Source organism: Neovison vison, chromosome 8, assembly GCF_020171115.1.
Source record: "Neovison vison isolate M4711 chromosome 8, ASM_NN_V1, whole genome shotgun sequence".
In the NCBI taxonomy this organism is placed as follows: domain Eukaryota; kingdom Metazoa; phylum Chordata; class Mammalia; order Carnivora; family Mustelidae; genus Neogale; species Neogale vison.
The window spans coordinates 91,339,804-91,366,731 of NC_058098.1; the positions used below are offsets into that span (position 1 = coordinate 91,339,804).

At 43.1% G+C, this 26,928-nt stretch overlaps 1 long non-coding RNA gene and 1 other non-coding gene across 8 annotated transcripts in view; one reads left to right on the top strand and one right to left on the bottom strand.

Annotated features, from left to right (window-relative positions):
• Window positions 1-26,928, bottom strand: part of LOC122914959 — a 112,299-nt gene that overhangs the window by 74,920 nt on the left and 10,451 nt on the right. For 4 of the 7 annotated variants that reach the window (XR_006385983.1, XR_006385984.1, XR_006385980.1 and 1 more), the window contains 3 exons: window positions 16,518-16,699; window positions 3,006-3,142; window positions 895-1,968 (listed from right to left, as the gene is read on the bottom strand). This is a non-coding gene — a long non-coding RNA (uncharacterized LOC122914959). Of the gene's footprint in view, window positions 1-894; window positions 1,969-3,005; window positions 3,143-16,517; window positions 16,700-26,928 lie in introns of those variants that run through there. The other 3 variants (XR_006385985.1, XR_006385982.1, XR_006385986.1) reach the window with 2 other exon arrangements.
• Window positions 12,506-12,612, top strand: LOC122916616. The gene has a single exon (XR_006386245.1). It is a non-coding gene; the product is annotated as a U6 spliceosomal RNA (small nuclear RNA).

Below are 26,928 nucleotides of genomic sequence, written 5' to 3' on the forward strand. Positions count from 1 at the left end.
AAAAGAGTAAGAGCAGGATCCAAAGCAAAAGGTTCATAATGGAAAGTAGGTAAGATTCTGCAGCCAACAATGGGGTGCCGAGGGAGGAGATCCCTTCTGGGATGCCAGCAAAAGAGGCCATGGGCAAACAAGGAGCTGCTGTTTAGGGGGATGGGCTGGGTCAGATAACATCCTTATCCCCTCCGCTCACTTTGGCAGAGAAGAGAAACACTGTAGTATGTTGGGTTAATCAAGAACAGGTGACCAGGACCCTCAGAGTCAATGCAATCATGATGCTGCCGCTTCTCTGCTCACAGCCATGAACTGGTATGTGCCACGTGAGCTGTATGAGACACCCTGAAGCTCCAAAAACAATCAAGACATGAGTTGTCTACTGACAGGAATTCTAGGAAGTATAGCAGGCCAGAAATGGGAAGCATTATAATGACTGCCAGAAGAAGTTGAGTGACCCTCCCCACAACTGTCACCCACATTGCTCTGACATTGCATGGAAATGAAAAATAAAAGCCTGATTTCACCTGGAAGAGTGGGTCCACAAAGCAACCTGCTGAAATGATCAGGCTACAGCCAGAAGCCCCTGAGAGGAGTTTTGGCTTTAGGGCATGAAATGGGCAAGAATGGGGGAAAGGCTGTGGCCTGCGGAGTTAGAGAAGAAGCTAGTCCAGCAGCTCAGTGCCAGCACTACCAGAAGATGTGATGGCCATGGCGAAGGTGCAGAGCTGACAACAGCAACATCAGGAACTTCACAGTAAGTGCCCAGCCAGCAGAGCAGCAGCCTAGACAGATCTCAGAGTATCTGACCTCTCTGGGCCTGTTTTCTTACCTGAAAATGGAGATAATAAAAGAGCATGTGTTGGTTTCTCAGGGCTGCTGTAACAAACACTACAAAGTTGGTGTCTTCCAACAAAGGACATTTATTCTCTCAAAGTTCTGGAGGCTAGAAGTCCAAAATCAAAGTTTCAGCAGGACCATGCTCCCTGTGAAGGCTCCAGGGGAGAATCTTCCTTTGCCTTTTCCAGCTTTTGGTGGTTGCCAGTAATCCTTGACATTCTTTGGTTTGTGGCAGCACAACTCCAATCTCCACTTCCATCTTCACATGGACATCTTCCCTCTATGTATCCCTCTTCGTATAAGAACACCAGTCACTGGATTAGGGCCCATCCTAACCCAGTATGACTTCATCTTAACCTGCTTACATCTACAAGGATCCTATTTCCAAATAAGATCACACTCATAGGTTCTGGGTGGATGTGAATTTTGGGGAGGACACTATGCAACTCAGTACACAGAACCAATCTCATAAAGACGATAAATGTAAGGTGCTTGGAACAGTTGCTGGCACATAACACATGCCATGTAAAAGTCAGCTACCCTTCTTCAACATCTTTGGCAAATGACAGCTGCCACAGGGATATATGAGAGCTCGGTTATAGAAGAATTCCTCTTTCTCCATCTTGATTAGAGGGAAGAAATTAGATGGGACAAAAGAGTTCCAGAAAGAACTGATGAGGGCACAGGTAGAACACAATGTGTTCATTACCATTCAATGCCCCCCATCAACACCCCACCAATACTCTCAGGCTGGAGTAAGGAAATATCCACCACAATCACTTCATTTGTTTCTTAAGAACACAAAACCTGTCATTCCAAACTAACAATGGCCCTTCAGAGCAGTCCTCAAACTAAGATGCACTTAGAAGGCGCCTCCAGAGAAGAGCCAGCAGGGAAGCTACACTAGGGAATGCAGCAGTTTCATCGCTGAGTCAGGCCGTGAACTCTGGTCCCAAACTGCTTTTCACAGCATATTCATCCCACAGCTAAGCAACTGAATGACTTGAGTCCAAACATGAAATTCATTCTCCAAAATGGAGATCTCCTATTACCTTACTTTCAGATTAGGGGAGGGGAGAAAAGATTAAAGGCTCCTGGTGTTTCTTCTTTAATAAACAGGTCTGGGGCAGCACACAACTGAAAAGAAATAGAGCCAGATCTCAACTGCTATCTTCATATCAAAATAAATTCCAGAAGGATCAAAGACTTCAAGATTAAATTTAAAGAATTAAAAGAAGGTGCACGCGCACACACACACCAAGTACTCAAAGAGAATGAGTAACCATTTTTTATGTTTTTGAGGTAGGGAGACATGCCTTTTCTAAACACTAGCCTAGCAGCAGGAAAAACTGTAAGAAAAAAGATTATTTTGACTACCTAAAAATATAAAACTTCCCAAGAGAAAAAAATTGCATAAACACAGTCAAAAGACAAAGGATAAACTAGGAACAATTCTGTTATATACTATAATCAGTAACTTACCTCTTTTAAGTTATTAAGAAAACATTACTGGGAGCACATGCAAAAAACAGGGGCACCTGGGTGCCTCCTGTTAAGCATCTGTCTTCAGGTCAAGATTCCAGAGTCCTGGGATCGAACCCCTTATCAGGCTTCCTGCCCAGCGGGAAGCCTGCTTCTCCCTCTCCCACTCCCCCAGCTTGTGTTCCCTCCCCCTGCTGGTGTTCCCACTATGGCTATGTCTCTGTCAAATAAAAAAAGGTCTTAAAAAAACAAAAAGCAGGGGCACCTGGGTGGCTCAGTGGGTTAAGCCACTGCCTTCGGCTCAGGTCATGATCTCAGGGTCCTGGGATCGAGTCCCGCATCGGGCTCTCTGCTCAGCAGGGAGCCTGCTTCCCTCTCTCTCTCTCTGCCTGCCTCTCCATCTACTTGTGATTTCTCTCTGTCAAATAAATAAATAAAATTAAAAAAAAAAAGCAAAACAAAAAAAAGACATGAATAAGTGACTAAAAAAATTCATAAATGTCCAAAATACATTTGAAAAGATGTTCAATCTTTAATATAAAAAAAATACTAAGTCCTAGTTATTGATCTGCATGTCTCCATTACTATTTGAAGCATTTTACTTAATTAATTGACTTATTCTTCTGAAACAGGTGCTATCATTATGCTTACCTTATCAAAGATGAAACTAAGAGAGAAATTAAATGACTTACCCAAGGTCACACAGTAAGTGGATGAGTCAGAATTCAGGCCCCAGCAGATGGGCTCCAGAGTCATATGCCATATCACATCATATCTATCAGAGTCACATTCTCAACTACCATATTATAGTGACAAGACCACTTTTCACCTGTCAGATGTGGAAATGAAAAACATACAACACAGGATTACTGGCAATGTAGGCAATCTCATGTGCCACTGGCAGGAGTTAACATTCTTAAGGGTAGTTGGTTCCATAAATCAACATTTTAAATGTGCATATCCTTCAACTGGGCCATTCTATTTCTTAAGAATTTATCCTAAGTGGGGCGCCTGGGTGGCTCAGTTGGTTTGAAAGGTCCCCCAATAATGGGTCCGTGATTAAAGGAGCGAGACTGATAAAAAGCGAAGGTCAAGCAAAGTTTTATTTCGTGCCAAGCATCGAGAATCAAACTGACCGTTCAGGGCCGTCTCTTACAGAGAGGGCAACCCCTCCCTGCCTTACAGACTAACTTTTATAGAGCAAAGGCCATGTGGTTGGGCCTGGCCACACACAGGTGGCCAATGAGATTGCAACACACAGAGAAAGCTGCACAGTCATGCTAGGTCACACACGGGTGGCCAATTGAATTACAATTCACCCCATAGTAGCTGTTTGAACTAGCCTATCACCTTGGTCAGAACTGGAGCCCTTTAAAAGGTGGGGCCCACACTCCCTGGTAGCTAGGGAGACAGATTGTGCGCCCCACTGATTGGATGTCTCCACCTGACCTGGCTCATCCCTGCATTTGGGCTGTTAACTCTACCTGATCTGACCCACCCTTGTATTGGGGCTTTGTTACCTGGGACTGGTTGGGGGGGGGTGGTGGGCAGGGTCAGTTTAAGTTTTACTGCATGAACAAAATGGCTGTTCAATCGAGGTGGGGCCACTCCGGCTAAATAGGCCGTTACAGGTTAAGCAACTGCCTTCGGCTCAGGTCACGATCCCGGAATCCCGGAATCGAGTCCTGCACTGGGCTCCCAGCTCCATGAGGAGTTTGCTTCTCCCTGTGACCTTCTCCCCTCTCATTCTCTCTCTCACTCTCTATCAAATAAATAAATAAAATCTTCAAAAAAAAAAAAAAAAAAGAATTTATCCTAAGATAAGCAGACAAGTGTACAAAGATTACATACAGGGCATTTATCACAGCGTGTATAGAACAACAAAAATACAGCAAATAGGAGCACCTGGCTGGCTCAGTCAATAGAGTGTGCAACTCTTGATCTCAGGGTCCTGAGTCTAAGCCCCACAATAGGCGCAGAGATTACTTAAAAAAAAAAAAAAAAAAAATACTGCAGGGGCGCCTGGGTGGCTCAGTAGGTTAAGCCGCTGCCTTTGGCTCAGGTCATGATCTCAGGGTCCTGGGATTGAGTCCCGCATCGGGCTCTCTGCTCAGCAGGGAGCCTGCTTCCCTCTCTCTCTCTCTGCCTGCCTCTCCATCTACTTGTGATTTCTCTCTGTCAAATAAATAAATAAAATCTTCAAAAATATATATATATACTGCAAATAAAAAGTCCAACAAATACACCGGAAGTCCAACAAATTCATTCATTCAACAAACATTTACTGAATACCAACCGTGTGCCAGGAACTGTCCTACGTAACAGAGAGCAGTGAATAAAAAAAAAGAAGAAGAAAAAAGTCTCTGTCTTCATGGAGCTTACATTCTAATGAAAGGTGTTGGGCAATAAACAAATAAAAGTATACAGTGTATCAAGCGGTATTAAATGCTACAGAGTAAAAGGAGAGAAGGGAGATAGGAAAGAAAGGGGGTTTGCTACAATTTTAAGTAAGGGAGTCAGGGAAGGTCCCATAGATAACAGATAAAATAAACAGATTAACTATTAAAAAATAAAAAGAAGGGGCGCCTAAGTGGCTCAGTGGGTTAAAGCCTCTGCTTTCGGCTCAGGTCATGATCCCAGGGTCCTGGGATCGAGCCCCACATCGGGCTCTCTGCTCAGCAGGGAGCCTGCTTCCTCCTCTCTCTCTGCCTGCTTGTGATCTCTGTCTGTCAAATAAATAAATAAAATCTTAAAAAAAAAAAAAAAGAAAAGAAAAATAAAAAGCATTATGGTACATCCACATATTGAAATATAATTTAGGGGTACCTGGGTGGCTCAGTGGGTTAAGCCTCTGCCTTCAGCTCAGGTCATAATCTTGGGGTCCTGGGATCGAGCCCCGCATTGGGCTCTCTGTTCAGCGGGAGCCTGCTTCTCCCTTCTCTCTCTTTGTCTGCCTCTCCGCCTACTTGTGACCTCTATCAAATAAATAAATAAAATCTTAAAAAAAAAAAGAAAAATATAATTTAGCCATTTATTCTACATTTATTTACATAATAAGGTGTCTATAACAAATTATAAATTGAGAAAAGATTCTCACCACACACACAGAAAACAGGGAACTATGACAGGTGATGGATGTGTTAACCATATTATGATAATAACTGAAAAATATATACGTTTCAAATCATCATATTGTATACCCTAAACTTACACGATGTTATATGCAAATTATATCTCAATAAAGTGGGGAAAAAGGTGAAAAAAGATTACAAAATGGTATAAAGAAGAAAAACAGTATTAAGGTATGATTCCTTTCATATGAAATTACATGCTCATATATGCTTATGCTTTAAATTGGGATGGAGGAACAACACAGAAAGAACTTGGTAACACCAACCAAACGTCCAGGCTGACTGCCAGACAAGTGGTATGGGCAGCCTTTATTTGTTCTCCAACTCTACTCATTCTTCTCCCCACACCTATACTTTCATTTATTTATTTATTTATTGGGGGAGGGAGGGACTGAGGGAGAGGGAGAGAAAATCCTAAGCAGGCTCCACACCCCAAGATCATGACTTGAGCTGAAATCAAAAGTCAGATGCCCAACCAAGTGAGCCACGCAGGCACCCCCTACACTTTGTTCAGAAAGGATTTAAGAATCACAAATCCACCTACCCCAACAAGAAAAATAAAAAGCATTATGGTACATCCACATATTGAAATATAATTTAGGGGGACGCCTGGGTGGCTCAGTTGGTTAAGCAGCTGCCTTCGGCTCAAGTCATGATCCCAGCGTTCTGGGATCGAGTCCCACATCGGGCTCCTTGCTCGGCAGGGAGCCTGCTTCTCCCTCTGCCTCTGCCTGCCATTCTGTCTGCCTGTGCTCGCTCTCTCTCCCTCTCTCTCTCTCTGATACATAAATAAAATCTTAAAAAAAAAAAAAAACTGTTAAAAAAAAAAAAAGAAATATAATTTAGGGGTACCTGGGTGGCTCAGTGGGTTAAGCCTCTGCCTTCAGCTCAGGTCATAATCTTGGGGTCCTGGGATCGAGCCCCGCATTGGGCTCTCTGTTCAGCCCTAACTCTCCCCTTCCTTCCTCACCCTTCCCCCTCCTCTTTCTAGATGCCAGGCCAGTGATAGGGTGAAAAGGATGAAAGCTTAAGATGGAAGCAAGTTGAAGGGGCATAAGAAGGATGGAGGGAAACCTCCACACACCTGGATGGCAGTCCTTATTTCAGCACACAGAAAACAAGTCCTGGGACACACACTTCCTTCCTGCAGATCTGTAATATTTGAAGTAAGGTTAAGGCAACCAGGCATCTGCCTTTGGCTCAGGTCATGATCTCCAGGTTCTGGAACTGAGTCCCATTTCAGGCTCTTGGCTTGGCAGGGAGTCTGCTTCTCCCTCTTCTTCTGCCTCTCCCTCTGCTTGTGCTCCCTCCCCCCCCACCCAAATGAATAAAATAAAATCTTAAAAAAAAAAAAAATATTTGAAGCAAGGTCTATCTGATTCAGATTCCCTGTTTCATCTCCTACTGAACTCTAAATGACTTGTAGGGCAGCCAGGGGTAAGACTGACTCTCAAAGCGGAGTGACAGGCCAGAGCTCTGCCCCTGGCACACAGTGCCTATATCTTCCTAGGAGCAGAAAATTACAAGGAGCTGAGCCCGTTTTACTCCTTACGTTATCCCTTCCTCCAAAGCTACATCCATCAAGCTCTCCTGGCTAAGTTAAACTCCTGTCCAATCCCATACACTCACCACCTTGCATGACTACCCTAGAGATTCACAGTCTTCCCCACTAAGATTCTCAAACCTAGGTCCCTACCAAGAATGTTGCCCAAGGTGACATTTTCAATCTGCGGTAAGGTTTTTTTTGTTTTGTTTTGTTTTTAAAGATTTTATTTATTTATTTGACAGGCAGAGATAACAAGTAGGCAGAGAGGCAGGCAGAGAGAGAGGAGGAAGCAGACTCCCTGCTGAGCAGAGAGCCCGATGCGGGACTCGATCCCAGGACCCTGAGATCACGGCCTGAGCTGAAGGCAGCGGCTCAACCCACTGAGCCACCCAGGTGCCCTGGGGTAAGGTTTTGAGTAACCTGGCAGACAGGGTCCAGATATATTTGCTGTTAGATATGTAGAAGCCTATTACACCTTCTGCCTGAGCATAAAGCCACCAACGAGGCATTGGCAACTTCCCAAATGTGGAATCCATGTTGCTATCCCCTATTTAGCTAAGAATAGGAGGCACATGAGAGGCAGGGGATCTAAGAAAGGACTTAACAGTTTCAAAATATATCTCACATACTCTCTGTCACCTCTTGGATATCAATAATACACAAGTCCTGGTGTTAAGAGTTTTCATATACTCTCACCAAAAATAAAAAATCACTTTAACCAAACTTTCTTACCATGTTGCTACTAAATTTAGGAAGTCTATGGCACATACAGGTCCAGTTGCCCTGCTGACAGGTGAATATTCAAGCTTGAATTTAGAACAGGTAAGACAATCTGAGATTCTCCTCAGGGCTGCAACACAGAAGTCTCATTACACACCATTAGGTCAACAGCCTTCATGCCCCATTCCAGCTTCTGCTCTTTCCTGGGCATTCAGCAAGGAACATCTTTCCAATACATACACAGACACACCCCCAAAATCCTTCAACACACTTAGTACAACTGGAAGAAATTCTTTACCAGTAAAGAGAAAAGATGAGTCAGAGAAAATCCAAAAGCAATCATCTCTTTGACAGAAGTGGCTCTTTCTCTCTCCACTTCTCTCTTCTCTTCCTTGAATATGTAGCTACTGAGCAACTTTTTTTTTTTAAGATTTTATTTATTTTTTGACAGAGAGAGAGAGAGAGGGAACACAGGCAAGGGAGTAGGAGAGGGAGAAGCAGGGAGAAGAGGGAGAAGGAGGGAGCCCGATGCAGGACTCAATCCCAGGGCTCTGACCTGAGCTGAAGGCAGACACTTAATGACTGAGCCACCCAGGTGCCCAAGGGGCTACTGAGCAACTTCTATTATGCTTGTCACTGTAAGATATAATCATGAGATATGCCTCCCACCTTCAAGAATTTACTCCAGGGGTGCCTGGGTGGCTCAGTGAGTTAAAGCCTCTGCCTTCAGCTCAGGTCATGATCCCAGGGTCCTGGGATCAAGCCCCACATGAGACTCTCCACTCAGCGGGGAGCCTGCTTCCCCCTCTCTCTGCCTGCTTCTCTGCCTACTTGTGATTTCTTTCTCTCTGTCAAATAAATAAATAAAATCTTAAAAAAAAAAAAAAGAATTTACTCCATTTGGAAAAACAAAATCAACACACAGGAAAAATGTTATATATGGGGCTCCAAGATTTCTAGATAAACAAATAATGGGGTATCCTGACACACACGGGTATCTTCAATTTCAAACACAATCTCCCTTTTGTTCTATTCTCAGTAGAAATGTGTTTCACTTCAAGAAAAATGTCATTTACCAAAATCAAAATACATTAAGTTAGGGATCATTCACTAGACAGAAAGGATCTTCCTTCTTCCTCTTTTCTGTGAAGTTTAGAGAGATATAACTTAATAGCTCTCCAGCCAATTCCTGTTAACACACACATACACACACACACACACACACACACAAACACACACACACACAAACATTCAACTTTTCAGGATCACATTTAGAGGGTAAAGCAAAGTACTTAAAAAGTTTATAAAACTTGGGATATTTGGCTGGTTGTCAGTTGAGCATCCAACTCTTGATTTCGGTTCAGGTCATAATCTCAGGGTCATGAGACTGAAACCCCCACATTGGGCTGTGTGTGCTCAGTGGGGAGTCTGCTAAAGATTCTTTCCCTTTCCCTCTCCTTCTGCTCCTCCCCCCACTTTCTGTCTCGCACACATATACATTCTCTCTCTCAAATAAATCTTTAAAAATAAAACAAAAACCAGAACAAAACAAAGAAGAGGTAATCTGAGTATAATAGGTAGACAGAATCCTCCCCTTTTGCACACAAATACTAATACTAGCATGCCACAAACATTATTCTGCACTTTGCCTTAATAATGGATTTCAGAGATTGTTCCATATCAGGGTGTGAGTATGTATGTGCCTGTATGTCTCATTCTTTTTAACACTACATAATATGGAAATATCCACTACAACTTATTCAACTAGTATTTTTGTTTTAAAGATTTTATTTATTTGTTAGAGAGAGAAAACAAGCAGGGGGAGCAGCAGGCAGAGGGAGAAGCAGGCTCCCCACTGAGCAGGGAGCCCAATGTGGTACTCAATCCCAGAACCCTGGAATCATGACTCAAACCAAAGGCAGACGCTTAACCGACTAAGGCACCAAGGCATCCCTATTCAACTAGTATCTTTTTCTTTTTTTCAAAAAGTTTATTTATTTATTTGACAGACAGAGATCACAAGTAGGCCGAGAGGCAGGCAGAGAGTGAGAGGGAAGCAGGATCCCCCCTGAGCAGAGAGCCCAATGCAGGGCTCGATCCCAGGACCCTGTGATCATGACCTGAACCAAAGGCAGACACTTTAACCGACTGAGCCGCTCATGCGCCCTATTCAACTAGTATCTTAACAATATATACTAAGATGTATTTTTAAGCAAAATGTGTTAAAGACTATGCATACCAATTTTGCATATCTTTCTCCCTTAACAAAAATATTCATATTTAACTCTTTATATATCCTCCAAGCAACTATTAATGACCACTGATACTTACTTTGGTTTGAATTTAATAGTGTTTCACCTTGACTTATTTCTACTAGGGTATACATTGACTGTTTGTCACCAAATATGATCAAGAAAACACAGGAGGGGCGTCTAGGTGGCTTAGTTGGTTGAGTAACTGCCTTTAGCTCAGGTCATGATCCTGGAGTCCCAGGATCCAGTCCCGCATCAGGCTCCCTGGTCAGCAGGGAGTCTGCTACTCCCCCTGACCCTCTCTCCTCTCATGCTCTCTCTCTCTCAAGTATATAAATAAAATCTTAAAGAAAAGAAAAAGAAAAAGAGGGGCGCCTGGGTGGCTCAGTGGGTTAAGCCGCTGCCTTCGGCTCAGGTTATGATCTCAGGGTCCTGGGATCGAGTCCCACATCGGACTCTCTGCTCAGCAGGGAGCCTGCTTCCCTCTCTCTCTCTCTCTGCCTGTCTCTCTGTCTACTTGTGATCTCTGTCTGTCAAATAAACAAATAAAATCTTAAAAAAAAAAAAAAAAAAGAAAAAGAAAAAGAACACACATTGTCCTCTGAATATTCTGGTCACCCTTTACTCCATCATCCTTATAAATTGCTTCTTAATAGTATACCTTTTACTGGATTTAACTCTGAAAAAGTATAAGACAAATAAACCCCCACCACCACTCCCCACACACACAATTTCATTAATCAATTAAAAAACAAAAAACATCTCTTTCACTTCAGTGTCTCTCAGTCTACTATTTGGTTTCTTTTAGATCACAGCAAGGTAGAATGAGTGAGGGCTCTATGCATACAATGGGGCTGGAATCTCAGTTCTGCCATTTCCAAGTTAATCCACCGCTCAGAGCTTCTGGTTTATCATCTACAAACCCAGGGCAATACCATCTATCTCTTATGCAGATGAAATCAAGACACAGGGAAATCCACTTGAGAGAACCAAAGAGCTGTCTCTATTGAACTAGCACTGCCTGGGAAGTCAAAGACTTGCTTAGAGAAGTCGAAAAGGACAAGAAAAAATTCTGACCAGGTAATGAGAGAAAGGGTGCCTTCAGCAGAGGCAACAATCCATGCAAAGGATGAGAGTTGTGCAGGGCCACAAAGCACCCACACAGCTACTGACAAGAAGGTGAAAAGTAATTTATAGTCAACAAGTACTTCCCAAGTACCTCTAAGCACTGAAGATACAACCATGAGCAAGAAGGTCCCTACCTTCATGGAATTTATAATCTAATAGGAGAGAAAGACAAACTAGTAAAAAGCAGTAAGTGGTCTAATGGAAGCAAATGAGGTATAAAAATAAAAAGTAACATTGAGTTGTTTTGTATAGAATGGCCAGAAAAACTTCTAAGAGGAGATAATGTGGGGACGCCTGGGGGCTCAGTAGGTTAAGCATCTGCCTTCAGCTCAGGTTATGATCCCAGGGTCCTGGAACTGATCCCCACATCGGGATCCCTGCTCAGCAGGGAGCCTCAGCAGGGGGCTCAGTGGGTTTAGCCTCTGCCTTCAGCTGGGGTCATGATCCCAGGGTCCTGGGTTTAGCTTCTCCCTTTGCCTGCTGCTCTGCCTTCTTGTGCCTCTCTCTCTCTCTCTGTGTGTCATATAAATAAATAATCTTAAAAAAAAAAAATAAGAGGAGATAATGTTTAACTGACACTTAAAAGTAAAGGATAGTTAATGAGGTGAAGAGCAGGGTAAAGGCTATAGCCTTAGGCAGAGGCTATAGCACTACAAAGGCTCTGAAACCAGAGAGCAAAAGAAGAGATCAAGGAACTATGAACAGATAAGGGTGCCCAGGAGATGAGAGAAGGGCTTGGAATAAGACTTGAGAAAAAGGCAGTGACCAGATCGTCCTCGATCTTATAGGCCATAATTTGGGCCAAATTGTGTAAGGCCGTTTATTACAACCCAAGACATTTGGACTTGATCCTATAGGTAACAGGAATGTAACAGAGGACTTGAAAAGGAAAGACAAGGTTCTTATAGAAGGATAGCATCAGCTGTGTGTATACAATAGCAACAACAGGGAGTGAAGACAGCTTGGGAACCAAATAAAGAAAACCTGCACTAGGACAGGGTCAACGTACACAGGAAAAGAGAGGCACCCTTGAGAAAATCTGCCATGCGACCAGTAGCCTTCAGGGTCCATGTTCTAGCCTGTTTTTTGAGTCCAAATTCAAAGCTTCCTGTAAATCCCAGAGCTACTGACCTGCCATGGCTTAGTCATGAAGCCCTTGTCTATCTCATCTGGCTCTGCCATCTACTGTGGCAATGAGAAGATGAGATGCCAGTACATGCAGTTATCCATTATTCCCACTGGATGACAGACTGGGTTTCCTAGGACCTTTAGTTCCAAGTAAAGTGTTCAAATCCCCTTTCTTCCCCTTTAGAGATGGGAGGTCAGTGGAATCTTCTGTCAGTTTCTCCAAATATGGTCTGCAGATGATGACTGCAGTCAGAGTCATCTGGGAGGCAATCAAAATACAGATTCCTGTGCTTGCTTCAGCAGCACACATACTAAAACTGGAACAATACAGAGAAGGTTAGCATGGCCCTTGCACAAGGATGACACACAAATTCGTAAAGCGGTCCATATTTTTAACTATCTGAGACGATTTTACACTCCGTTGTCTTGGGACTGTCTTACTTCTATTCTGGAAGGTGTCTGTTGTAGCCCTAACTGGTCATTAAAAGTGATGTTTCTATTTTTTTTATTTTTTTATAATTTTACTTATTTATTTGACAAAGAGAGATCACAACTAGGCAGAGAGGCAGGCAGAGAGAGAGAGAGAGAGAAGGAAGCAGGCTCCCTGCCAAGCAGAGAGCCCGATGCGGGACTCAATCCCAGGATCCTGAGATCATGACCTGAGCCCAAGGCAGAGGCTTAAACCCACTGGGCCACCTACGCGCCCTGGTGTTTCTATTTAAAAAACAAATCAGGGGCACCTGGGTGGCTCAGTGGGTTTAGCCTCTGCCTTCGGCTCAGGTCATGATCCCAGGGTCCTGGGATCGAGCCCCACATCGGGCTCTCTGCTTGGCGGGGAGCCTGCTTCCCCCTCTCTCTCTGCCTGCCTCTCTGAATACTTGTGATCTCCGTCTGTCAAATAAATAAAAATCTTTTAAAAAAGAAAGAAAGAAAGAAAAAGAAAAATTTGAAGCAGCAAATAGAATGCAGAACATCAGAGCATAAGGCTTAGAGAACAGAGGAGTCAAAGACAGGGAGCATTCTCGAGGGAATCACTAACTATGGCCATGAACTCTGGCTCTCTTAGTCTGCTTTTCCCAGCAAAACCCTAGGAGGAGAGTGCAGATAGATGCCTTGCCTCACAGAGGCAAGGTGACTGGCCTTAGACTGCCCAGGATGTGCACATAATCACTCTATCCAATCTTCAAAGAAAACATACCCATCTTCAGTAAGTACTGTTCCTATCGCCATGACTACCCCTCACCAAGCAACCACCATGAAGCCAGCTACCAGTCTGCAGCAGACCTTCAGGCCACACAGAAAACATACAGAACACCCCAAAGGGCTAATGGCAGGCATCACTCACCAAGATTCTCCACTTGGCACATCAGAGCACCTAACACTGCCATAAACTCAACGACCATTCCAGGTCAGTGACTTCGAAAACCACCGCCCATACACCTTCAGATCCTACATCTATGCACACCCGGCCAGTCTTCCACTACTTCTACCATGCCTCACTAACAGAATCCCATCCTATATTTTACACTTTCATGCCCCTCCCCAAAATTCAGACAGAAATCCACAGATTCAGGCTAGGCAGAGTCCTGAACTCCCGAGGCTGCTGAGGCCAGCTCCTAGGCATGGTCTGGTGGGAGGAGGTACAGTGTGAAGGAGTGCTCACCCTACCTGAAGGGAGTATCCTCAGCCTACCTAAGGGGAGCACCAGGACGGACTGCTATAGGAAACTTTTCCAAAGATTAGCTAGTTAAACCTAGTATATTTAAAAATGAGCAGAGGGACGCCTGAGTGGCTCAGTTGGTTAAGCAGCTGCCTTCGGCTCAGGTCATGATCCCAGGGTCCTGGGATCGAGTCCCACATTGGGCTCCTTGCTCGGCAGGGAGCCTGCTTCTCCCTCTGCCTCTCCCTGCCTCTTTGTCTGCCTGTGCTCGCTCGCTTTCTCTCCCTCTGTCTCTGACAAATCTTTAAAAAAATCTTTAAAAAAAAAATTTAAAAATGAGCAGAAACTGAAGTGTGGGGAAAAGGTACAGTAGGATTTCTGAGGATCTGACTTTCAGATAATTAACACATAAAATACAAAGTAATAAGCAATCTATTTCAAACCTTTGTATGTCAACTACCTGATCCTCCTTCTAATCCAAAAGCTGGTTCCACACTAAAGAGGTAAGAATGCCAAAAAATGATTTAAGTAATCCCCAAGATTATTTATGGCCTTAATCGTGAACTGCTTGCCCCGTCCATTCTTACACTCCACCCATTATCCTGATTCTCTAGGTTTCTGAATTAATGATTCAGTTTCCTGTTTCATCTTTGCCTCACCTTATCCCTAAGGCCTTTTGCTTCCTTCCTTGCATAGAAGTACACCCCACTCTCAGTTATACTGCCGTCAGCCACTCAGAGTAAATATTCTGCCTACCCAGATCCACAGCTTTTACCCTTAGCACTCATGTCCCACTCCTGGGCAAGTATCCTGCCGGGTATACTGATCTTTATGAATATGTCTCAGAGAAAGACAAGTGTTTTAGATGATTCATCTCAAGCATGTTAAATAGTTCATCCAGGCTAACACTGGGATCACCAAAGACGGGATAAGGAGAATGACAATGAGCCAGGGCCAAATGACCAGACCTTACCCTGATGTTCAAAGGCGTACCTTCTTAGCCCTCAACTGGTACTCTGGGTACTCCTATACAGCACCCCACCTCAAGAGATGCTTCTAGCCCACAGCAGTTACGACTAAGAATACATGGTGAATAAGACATATGTCTTTGCCCAACAAAACTTACCATATAGTGAGGGAGACAGACAAATAACTACGGTATGTATAATTAAAGGTAATGCATGTAGAACTGTAAGACTAAGAAGGGCAGTCAAGTGAAGTTAGACCTAAGCTGAAACATGAAGGATAAATAGGAGATACCCAGGCAGAGGCTGGGCACTTGAGGAAAAGTGTTCTAAGTAGAGGGAATAGCATATGCAAAGGTCCTGCAGCAAGAAAACACATCTGAAGAGATGGGATGAGCTGGAGAGTGGAGAGGCCAAAGCAGAGGGTGTCCTGAAGCAGAATATGCTGGAGAGACCAAAAAGGGCTTCATAATATATATGAAACCGTTTTATAATTCACAAGTATTCATTGAGTGCCTACAATGTACCAGACATTGTTATACATACAAGAAATGTAAGAGTGAATAAAACAGACAACATTCCTTCCTGTTCTCAGAGAATTTAATTCTAACTGAAGGAGACCAGGGTGCCTGGCTGGCTCAGTCAGTAAAGCATGCAACCCTTGATCTGAGGCTGGGCATGCAGCCTACTTAAAAAAAAAAACAAATACATACATACATACGTATATACATACATATTAATTGAAAGAGACTATATAAACAAATACATGAATAAACTAGAAAAAATCACATATTAAGTGCTATGGAAAGAATTAAAATAGGTGATGTAACAGAAAGGATATGGGTGGCTACTTTGGAATAATTAAGTGGTCAGGGGAAGGCCTCTCTGAGGACATGACATTTAAAAACTAGTATCTCAGGGTGCCTGGGTGGCTCAATCAGTTAAGCCAATCAGTTTGGCTCAACTCATGATCCCAGAGTCCTGGGATCAAGCCCCTCATCAGGCTCCCTGTTCAGTGGGGAGTCTGCTTCTCCCTCTCCCACTGCAGCTCCCCCTGTTTGTGCTGTCAAATAAACATCTTTAGAAAAAATAAAAATAAAAAATAAAAGTAAATAAAAACATGTATCTCAAAACAAAATAAAACAACAACAAACCCCTAAAAAAACTGTCAGTCAAAGATCAAGGGAAAAAGCATTCTAGGTGGGGGTGACAAATATGTAAAAGCAAGATCATGGAAGTTTTTTAAGCAAGAAATGTAAACCATGAACATTCATATATATTATAAAGATCACTCTGGCTGCAATGTGCAGAGTGGAATGGAGGTGGGGAAGGATAAAATCAAGACTGGAGGTAGAGACGAAAAGGTATTACGTACACTAAGATGAGAAGAACCCCACAAGGACAATGTGATGATGGTACAACATTCACATGGCACTTACGGGGAGTTGATCTATTTTTCTAAGCATTTTACGTGTTACTAATTTATTTAATACTCACAAGTACTCTTGTTTTGTAGATCCATAAAACTAAGGTACAAGATAGTGGCAATGTAGAAGAAAAGAAAGCAACTGGATCCAAGAAATACTAGGGAGGAAAAGTCCCAGTGACATGCTGGTTGTTGGCTGTGGGAGGGGAAGGGAAGTCTTTTGGGCCTAATAACTGCGTGGTATTTACCATGTGACAGGACACCAGGTGAGGCGGCAAGTAAGGAGGAGCAGGAGGCCACACGGTGGTGAGTGTGCACAATATCCCTGTGATGCCGGCCACGTGAGCAGCTGGACACTGGTCTGCAGACAGAGCTGGGCATCATCCATATGTAGACGGTTAAGTGGAGCTGTCAGAAAGGTTGAGATTACCTAGAAGAGCAGCATGAGAAAAAGAAGACAAAAGGCCTAAGAAAAGAACACTGACACTTAAAACACAGTAAGAATCATTCATAACAACAAAAAAATGGAAATACCTTAATGTCTCTCAATAGGAAAGTAACTGAATATAGCATATCTGCCTATACTATAAAATATATAGTAGCCAAAATCAATGAGAAGTATCTTTCTGTACCAACATGAAATACTGTCAAGGCACCTTACTGAATCAGAGAAATACCAAAGTGATCCATAAATGTGACCCCCATTTGTATAAATAAGACACAAAAATAATACTTTTCTGGTTTCACACATATACATGTAAACAGAAAAAAGTCTGGTATGTACAAATTCCAAACACTAACAGGTTACCACCTCCAAGGAACATAAAAATAACAGGGGGAGCAGGAGAATTCAAAATATCTACAGATTTTAATTCTTTTAGATTATATTATATTACTACATTCCCTATAAAATAAAGATCAATTCTTCAAAAAGATCAATTTTTCAAAAAGTGATCAATTTTTCAGGGCACTTGCCTGGCTCAATTGCTAAAGCATATGATTCTTGACTTTAGGGTCATGAGTTTGAGCCCCATGTTGGGCACAAAGCTTACTTAATAATAATAGGAGTCTTTTTATCTTTCCCTCAATTTAGCTGTGAACCTAAAACTGTTCTTTAAAAAACTCTTAATTTTTTAAATGGGTGCCTACAAAAGATATCCTCTGCTTCAGATGCTAAATTTTCTGTCCCTTTCACCTCCAATGGTCTTAGTGTTCAGATCTTAAGGCTTCCCATCTCCCCACATCTAAGATATTAACATGAAGCCCCCTAATTCTATGGTCTACTAGACCGAGGCCAAGCCTGAACTGAATCCCTAGACCCTGAATAACTAGACCCAGGCCAAGCCTGACCACCAATCCCCTAGCCTGGGCCAGAGTCCCAGGAGGAAAAGTCAGACACCAAAGTCTTAAACAAACATGGAGGAATGAGGGGCGCCTGGCTGGTTCAGTCAGTAGACCGTGCAACTTTTGATCTTGGGGTTTTGAGTTTGAGTCCCATATTGAGTGTAGAGATTACTTTAAAAAATAAAAACTTTGGGCACCTGGGTGGCTCAGTCGTTGAGCGTCTGCCTTCCACTTAGGTCGTGATCCTGGTGTCCTGGGATTGAGCCCTGCATTGGGCTCCCTGCTCAGTGGGGAGCCTGCTTTTCTCTCTCCCACTACCCCTGCTTGTATTCCCTCTCTCACGGTCTCTCCCTGTGTGTCAAATAAATAAATAAAATCTTAAAAAAATAAAAAATAAAATCTTTAAAAAAAACAACAATAAACCACCATGGGAGAATGAGTACAGATGTCAACCAATCTAAGGACAGGGATCCAGCAGCCTTGCTGCCCAGTAAAAGTCTCAGTGGAGAAAGGTATTTGAAGGTCTATAAGCAGCTCTGCAAAACTGAGGGATGTGGCTGCAGGACAGTCAGATAAAATCAGGGGGAAGTGGTATGGGGTGAGTTAAAAAAAAAAAAAGAGCCAGGCGCATGGGTGGCTCAGTGGGTTAAGCCTCTGCCTTCAGTCAGGTCATGATCTCAGGGTCCTGGGATCGAGCCCCACATTGGGCTCTCTGCTCAGCGGGGAGCCTGCTTCCTCCTCTCTCTCTCTCTGCCTGTCTCTCTGCCTACTTGTGATCTCTGTCAAGTAAATAAATAAATAGCCAGTACCACTTATAAAGATTCCAAGCAAAGTGCTGTAGTATAGTGGAAACGAGTTTCACAACAAATGGAAGAGGGGAAGCCAAATTCTGTGAAGGGGGTGGGGGCAGCACATGGGGGATATGTGTGTCTAGGGGTACCTAGAGGAGTCACTTCACATTAAAGCAGCAATCCCAGGAGGCACAGTATAAACGTTTAGAAGTTGGAGCAGCAGAAAGAAACCAAGGACTTGGCTCCTTCCTAAAAAGAAAGGAGGCTCTAAAAGTGAGGAGAAAAGCCACTGAAACAATGCCTTTCCTTCTTCAGTAAACCAAAGAGAGCAAGATCATGGCAGATCTCTGATGACTGTACTCTTTAACGTTCAACTGTCTAAGGATAAAAGACACCATATTTGGTCTACATGTTTTCCTGGTTACCCAAAGAAATAGCACTACCTGAGCCTTACCCAACAGCTGATTCACCATCAGTTAGTCTATATCACAGCCTGCTGAGCCTTATACTTCACACAGTACATACCAGACTCTAGAAAAAAACAAGCTGGTGTGAGCTGTCAAAGTCCTCTCGGTACCTGACCTCACCCTCTGGGGTAGGTTTCATTTCAAAACTGAAAGGGACTGAGAGCTGGGGAAGTCCAAAGATCAACACAGCCAGAACAGGTGGTTCCCAGCAGAAAAGGGTCCCAGGCTGGAACTCAAAACAGAAACCAGACCACTGATAAGACAGTTTATGATGTCTGTCTCCAAGCCTTCAGATATTTATATGTTTTCCAATATTTACAACAGGGCATGACCATGCTTGTCCAGCTCCTGACAATTAGATATCTAATTCTCCACGTGTTCAATTAACTTCCTGGTTTTATTAAGTTTTAGAGCTCTGGGGTAACTCCAGTGACTGGGATACCTTGTGAATTTTTTATAGCCCGTCAAATGGGCCACATTTTTTTTTAAAGATTTTATTTATCTCTTCATCCTAGGGGGAGGGAGGGGCAGAGGGGAAGGGAAAAAGACATGGAGAGAATCCCAAGCACTGGGCTCCATCCCATGACCTTTAGATCTCAACCAGAGCAAAAACCAAGAGTCAGATACCCAAATGACAGAGCTACGCTGGCACCCCAAATGGGTCACATTTTAATCATAATGAACTTTATCATCTCCTCCTCCTTCAGCTCCCCATGAACCCTCAGCAAAATTCCTGTCTCACTAAAAAATGTCCACGTTTTTCATGATGGGCCTCTCAACAGAGAAATACTCAATACAATAAAAGTCTAGTTAATCAAAGAAATCAAGTTATTGGGGCGCCTGAGTGGCTCAGTCATTAACCGTCTGCCTTCAGCTCAGGTGATGATCCTAGAGTCCTGGGATCGAGCCCCAAATCAGGTTCCCTGCTCGACGGGAGGTCTGCTTCTCCCTCTCCCACTCTCCCTGCTTGTATTCCCTTTCTCGTTGTGTCTCTCACTATCAAATAAACAAAATCTTAAATAAAAAGAAGAAATCAAATTATTTGCTTAGGTTCACTATTAACTAGTTGAGTGACCTTGAGCAAGTAGCTTAACCTTTCTGGACATGGTTTCCTCATCTATAAAGGAAGCAGGTTGGAAACAGGTGGAAGGAAAGTAATAAAACTTCCTTGAACTAAGACAAGACAAATTTTTAAGTCTAAACAGTTCAATAAGTGCCAAGCAGAGTTATTTTAAAAAGACACAAACCTGGGGTGCCTGGGTAGCTCAGTCGTTAAGCATCTGCCTTCAGCTTAGGTCATAATTCCAGGGTCACGGGATCAAGACCTACATCGGGCTCCTTGCTCAGGAGGGAGCCTGCTTCTCCCTCTCCCCTGCTTATGTTCCCTCTCTTGCTGTCTCTCTGTCAAATAAATATCGTTCCAATTTTAGCATATGTGCTGCCGAAGTGAGCACTCTGTCAAATAAATAGATAAAATCTTAAAAATAAAAAAAAATTTTATAAAAAGGACACACACCTAAAGCATATCAAGAGGAAATGCTAAGCCAGAAAAAATTTACAAACTTCCAAAGAGAAAGAACAGGTAATTACTTAGAGTTCTATTGGCACCGGACTTCCCATCTGTATCACTAGAAACTGAATACAGCAGAAAGCTGCATACAGACTTTGTAGTGAATAGAACTACTATTTAAGAATCCTAAACCCAGGGCACCTAGGTGGCTCAGTGGGTTAAGCCACTGCCTTTGGCTCGGGTCATGATCCCAGGGTCCTGGGATCGAGTCCCGCATCGGGCTCTCTGCTCAGCAGGGAGCCTGCTTCCTCCTCTCTCTCTCTGCCTGCCTCTCTGCCTACTTGTGATCTCTGTCAAATAAATAAATAAATTCTTAAAAAAAAAAAAAAATCCTAAACCCAGCCAAGACATCATTCCTACATTATGGTAAAATTCAGGAGTGCCTGGCTGGCTCAGTTGGTAGAATATATGACTCTTGATGTCAGGACTGTAAGTTTGAGCCCCACACTGCATGGAAACATTACCTGTGAATAACTCATGGGGTGCCTGGGTGACTCAGTCAGTTAAGTGTCCAACTCTTGATTTTAGCTGGGGTCAAGATTTTGGGACCATGGGATTGAGCCCCACTTCAGGCTCTGTGCTCAGCTTGTCCCTCCCCTCTCCCTTCCCCAACTTGAATGCACACATGATTTCTTCCCCTTTTTCTCTATAAAATGGATAAGTAAAATCTTCCCAAATAAATAAATAAACTCTTACAAAAATATACATACACACATTGTACACACACAATTGGATATATAAGGACCTTCAAAGTACCATCCATGCCCCTTTTCTAAGAAAATCACTCAGAGAAAGAAACATCCTATTCAAATTAATATTTAAAACTGGAGCAATGCTGGAAAAAACAAAGTGTACACAAGACATGTCTTCCCTCCCCCAAAAAAGACCTTTTAATGAGGCTGAACCAGATGACTTCTGATGGCCTTTCACGTATAACCAGAAACTGTCCTATACACAACCATCCCTGGAAGTCTGGCTTTGTGAGTTGTTCATCACCTAGTGGTCCAATGAAGTAAATGCAGTTTTGTCAAATGCCCGGATAAACTTCCAGCCATTTTGTGAGCTCTGACAGCGTGTGGCTCTGAGTCTAATGTCCTAGAGATTATAAAAGTATAAGACTGTAAACCCTCCAGATTCATATACTTTTGTAGAGACTCAGCTAACTACACATTCATTCTCCAAAGATGTGGGAAGGGCCCATATTTTGTGCCTAACCGTAAGAAGTGAAATATGTATTTGTTGTTGTAAGGCTGTACTTTAAAGATTTTATTTATTTATTTATTTGACAGAGAGAGATCACAAGTAGGCAGAGAGGCAGGCAGAGAGAGAAGGAAGCAGGCTCCCTGCTGAGCAGAGAGCCCAATGCGGGACTCGATCCCAGGACCCTGAGATCATGACCTGAGCTGAAGGCAGCAGCTTAACCCACTGAGCCACCCAGGCACCCTGCAAGGCTGTACTTTAAAGCAGTAAAAAACAGAGATTGCTTTTGTGCAGACCAATTCAAATTGAAAGCAAGTTTAGATGCTATGAGAAAACTGCAAAATGCCTTATAAATAGGAAGAGTGAGTTCAAACATTCATAAAAGACGAATTGTATTTATCCTGTGTGATTCCAAAGAACAGGTCTAACACTGATGAGAAATCATCTCAATTAGATTTAAATTCAAAACAAAAACTAGTATCTTACCAGAGAGCTATTCAACATATAATGGGATTCCTCAAGAAGTAATGAGCTCCCCAACAATGGAAGCATTCAAAAAGAACTTGGGTGATTATCTGTCAGGGGAATAATGGAAAGCATTCCTGCAACTAGATGACAGAAAGGAGACAAGGAGATTGACTATTACCTCAAGGGCCTTTCCAACTCCAAGTCTATCATTCTAAATAAAACAAAAACAAAAACAAAACAAACATCACTAATAGAGTTCCTCCCTCTGCTTTTTTTCTTTAAGTTCCAACCAGGCGGTACAACACAGTGGGTTGGATACCACTTTCCACTTGAGTAACTACAGACAAACTATTTAACTCTATTTGCCTCACTTTAATTATCTGTAAATGTAGAACAGTACTTATCTCATAAGGTTACTATGAAGATTAAATAGCAAACTTCTTAACAAAGTACTAACATACAGAAAGTGTATAAAACTGGAAGCTTGTAAAGGAAAGGTAGCTGGGGTGGGGTGGGGGGAGACCCATGGCAGGGGAGTGTGGAAAGTGAAACCTAAATGTGCTGCTTGTTTTAGTTATCTGTACCCAACTCTCAACCAAAGCATTCCTGACTGTTGCTGGCTGGAGGCTAGGTTCCCTAGGCAACTAGCCTCAAAAAGAGCCCAGACCTACCCTCTTCAGGAAGGCAATATTCTCCGTCCTGAAATCTCACATCCTCCCTTGCACAAAGCAGGGTCCCTAAAAGCTCACAAATACCACCACTCCAAAATCAAGTTGCTGAGCAAGTATTAGTCTCCTCACTTCAAATGGTCAGTGAGAACATCAGAGTTAAAAGGGATCTCACAGACCATCTAGAGTGACCCTTTTGTTTAATGAATGAGGACAATAAGGCTGAGAAAACTGAAGTCCTGGATGTGGCAAATTGGTGAGAAGGCTGATGAGATCACAGGTCTCCTTATTTCTAGACCTGTAGTCAAAAGCCTCCCATTTCTCAAATAGGAAAAAATAGGACAGGCCCTACTAAGCTATCTGCCTCATACTATGTGCTCTAGACAGGTAAAAAAAGAATCGAAACGGTAGAGTGTAGCGGTTAAAAATGTGGACCCTAAAGCCAGATTGCATATTCAAATCCCAGCACTGACTATGTGAGTTTAAGCATGTTTCCAAATCTCTTTGTGTCTATAAAATAGAGTAAGAGTGACTACCTTATGGGATTACATTAAGGAATAGATGATGCTCCCCTGCTTGTGCTCTTGCTCCTGCTCTCTAATAAATAAATAAATAAATTCTTAAGAAAAGGGCGAGTGGGCACCTGGGTGGCTCAGTTGTTAAGCGTCTGCCTTTGGCTCAGGTCATGATCCCAGGGTCCTCGGACTGAGCCCCACATTGGGCTTCCTGCTCAGCAGAGAGCCTGCTTCTCCCTCTCCCTCTGCTGCTCCCCATCTTTGTTCTCTCTCTCTCTCTTGCTATCTCTCTTTCTCTGTCAAATAAATTAATAAATAATATCTTTTAAAAAAAAGAGAGAGAATAGATGTCAAACGCATGGCACATAAAGTATTCAATGTATACATTGCTCTGCTTCTCATCATTACCAGTCGTATTAGGAAACACAATCATAGTAACAAGAAAGACAGGACAAACTCCTACATAGGTCCAAAAGCAGTAAGATACAGGTGTTTATTCAGCTTCATTTCCTGGTTCCAGCCAGGGAACACTCAACCCTTCAGCAGAAGACTATAAACGACCCATCACTCTTTCATTTCTTTGGATCTAGGGAAAAATCACTTCAGAGAATAACCAGTACATGCTATGGTGATAAGATACTTAAGATCACAAATAAACCTTACGTAGGTCTGAGCCCAGGTGTGACCTCCAGATCTATGCTCATCTCAAGTTGGACAAAGTGCAGTTCATGTCCAATCTCTTCCCTTCAATCCATGATACAGTACAGTATCATGGTACAGTATAATGGTAAGAAACAAGAGTTGGCTCAGTTGGTAGAGCATGAAACCCTTGATCTCAGGATAGTGAGTTCAAGTCCCATGTTGGGTGCAGAACCTATTTGGAAAAAAAAAAAGAAAGAAAAGAAAAGAAAAAAACAAGAGCCTTGGAATTTGGCTGCCCAGGAGCAAACTACTATTCTGTTATTTATTTGCTATGTCACTTAGGCATACCTTACCTCTTTCTAAGTCTCTGCTTCTCCATCTGCTTTAATTATTTTAAGTGACACTTAGTGAGCACTTTCTTAAAAAAAAGATTGTATTTCTTTATTAATTTGAAACACAGCGAGAAAGAGAGATTGAGACAGAGGAGGTGCGAGTGCGAGCGTGCATGCGCAAGCTCAAGCAGGGGAAATGTCAGACAGGAGAGAAGCAGGCTCCCTGGCAGCAAGTAGCCTGATGTGGGGCTCCATCCCAGGACCCTGGGATCATGACCTGAGCTGAAGGCAGCCATTTAACTGAATGAGCCACCCAGGCACCCCACAGTGAGCACTCCCTTTTTTTTGGGGGGGGGTCCTTTTTTTTTAATTTAAATTCAATTAATTAACATATAGTATATTACTAGTTTCAGAGGTAGAGTTAAATGATTCATTAGTTGCATTTAACACCCAGTGCTCATTCCAACAAGTGCCCCCTTAATGCCCACCACCCAGTTACCCCATCCCCCCACCCACCTCCCCTCCAGCCCATAGTGAGCACTTTCTATCTGCCAAGCACTATGCTAAGCTTTACATAGCTTTCATCATTTAATCATCACAACCTTATGAGGCAGATACTATTATTACCCTCATTTTATAGATAAGGAAAAAGGCAGTTTTCTAATTCAAGGCCATAGCTAGTTACAGACAAAGCTAAGAAGTTGGGGCAGGAAGTATGACCCCAGAGTCTATGCTCCTTACTCCTACACTGCTCTATTTCTCATATAACCAACCTTCACATGGTTGCTATGCTATTAAAATAAGACTATTTACATAAAGTATCTGGTTCATCAGTTAGCCATTACTATTATTGCTGTTATTATTATCATCAATCCCTTTGAGCCTCTTCAAATACTACTTCCTGAGTTCCAATTTCACTTAAAGAAAATGGTTGTTGGGGGGCGCCTGGGTGGCTCAGTGATTTTCTCTGCCTTTGGCTCGGGTCATGGTCTCGGGGTCCTGGGATCGAGCCCCACATCGGGCTCTCTACTCAGCAGGGAGCCTGCTTCCTCCTCTCTCTCTGCCTGCCTCTCTGCCTGCTTGTGATCTCTGTCAAATAAATAAATAAAATCTTAAAAAAGAAAATGGTTGTTGGGGTATCTGGGTGGCTCAGGGTTAAGCCTCTACCTTCGGCTCAGGGCATGATTCAGGATCCTGGAATCGAGCTCCGCATTGGGCTCTATGATCAGTGGGGAGCCTGCTTCCCCCCCCCCCGCCTGCTGCTCTGCCTACTTATGATCTCTCTCTCTCTCTCTCTGTCAAATAAATAAATAAAATCTTTAAAAAAAGAAAGAAGGAAAATGGTACACCAGCTCACTGGGCAGCCTGGTGGGGTTCTAGTATTTTACTGCCCTCATACTACAGAAGTATCTGTGTGGAAAGACAAGGACGTATTTTCTAAAAACCTCCTACTCTAAAGCAGCTCTTTAAATTTTTTTTCAAAATAGAAATATACACTATTCACTAAAAAAAAAGAAACTGTCAGGTGCCTGAGTGGCTCAGTGGGTTAAAGCCTCTGCCTTTTGGCTCAGGTCACGATCCCAGGGTCCTGGGATCAAGCCATGCATCGGGCTCTCTGCTCAGCAGGGAGCCTGCTCCCCCACCCCACCCCGCCCCTCCTGCCTCTCTGCCTACTTGTGATCTCTGTCTGTCAAATAAATAAATAAAATCTTTTAAGAGACAGATATCACAAGTAGGCAGAGAGGCAGGCAGAGAAAGAGGAGGAAGCAGGCTCCCTGCTGAGCAGACAGCGATGATCCTGATCCCAGGACCCTGAGATGGTGACCTGAGCCGAAAGCAGAGGCTTTAACCTAATGAGCCACCCAGGCACCCCACCCCAAGTATCCAACTCTTGATTTTGGCTCAGTCATGATCTCAGGGTCCTGAGATCAAGCCCATGTTGGGCTCTGTGCTAGGTATGGAGTCTGCTTGATTTTCTCTCTCTCTCTCTCTCTCTCTCCTTCTCACTCTGCCCTTCCCCGCAAAAAAAGAAAAGAAACTGTCCTCTATCTCTTTTCCCTTTCCCATTCTCAAAATCAGTCTTTAGTCATTTAATCCTCACAAGAAGATAGGTGTCATTCATCATTATCTCCATTTGACAAGTACAGAAACTGAAGTTCTGAGAGTTTCAAGACCAAACAGCTAGTACGTGGGTGACCAGGGTTTCTGGAAAAGAATTTTCAGATATGAAGGAAGATAAAGATAGAAAACTCCTTCACTTATGCTGAGAAGAAGTGGCTATGACAGTGGGTTCCTAGAAGGTATCTGAATGAACCAAGACTGGTAACAGGATTTTAAAGAAACTCCTGCTCTAGGGGCGCCTGGGTGGCTCAGTGGGTTAAGCCACTGCCTTCGGCTCAGGTCATGATCTCAGGGTCCTGGGATCGAGTCCCGCATCGGGCTCTCTGCTCAGCGGGGAAGCCTGCTTCCCTCTCTCTCTCTGCCTGCCTCTCTGTCTACCTGTGATCTCTCTCTGTCAAATAAATAAATAAAATCTTAAAAAAAAAAAAAAAAAGAAACTCCTGCTCTAGAAGACCAGACCAAAGAAAAACTGTAACTCAAAAAGCCACTAATCCCGTGAGCTATCAGCAATCCTACCCTCCCAGAAATAGTACAAATTATC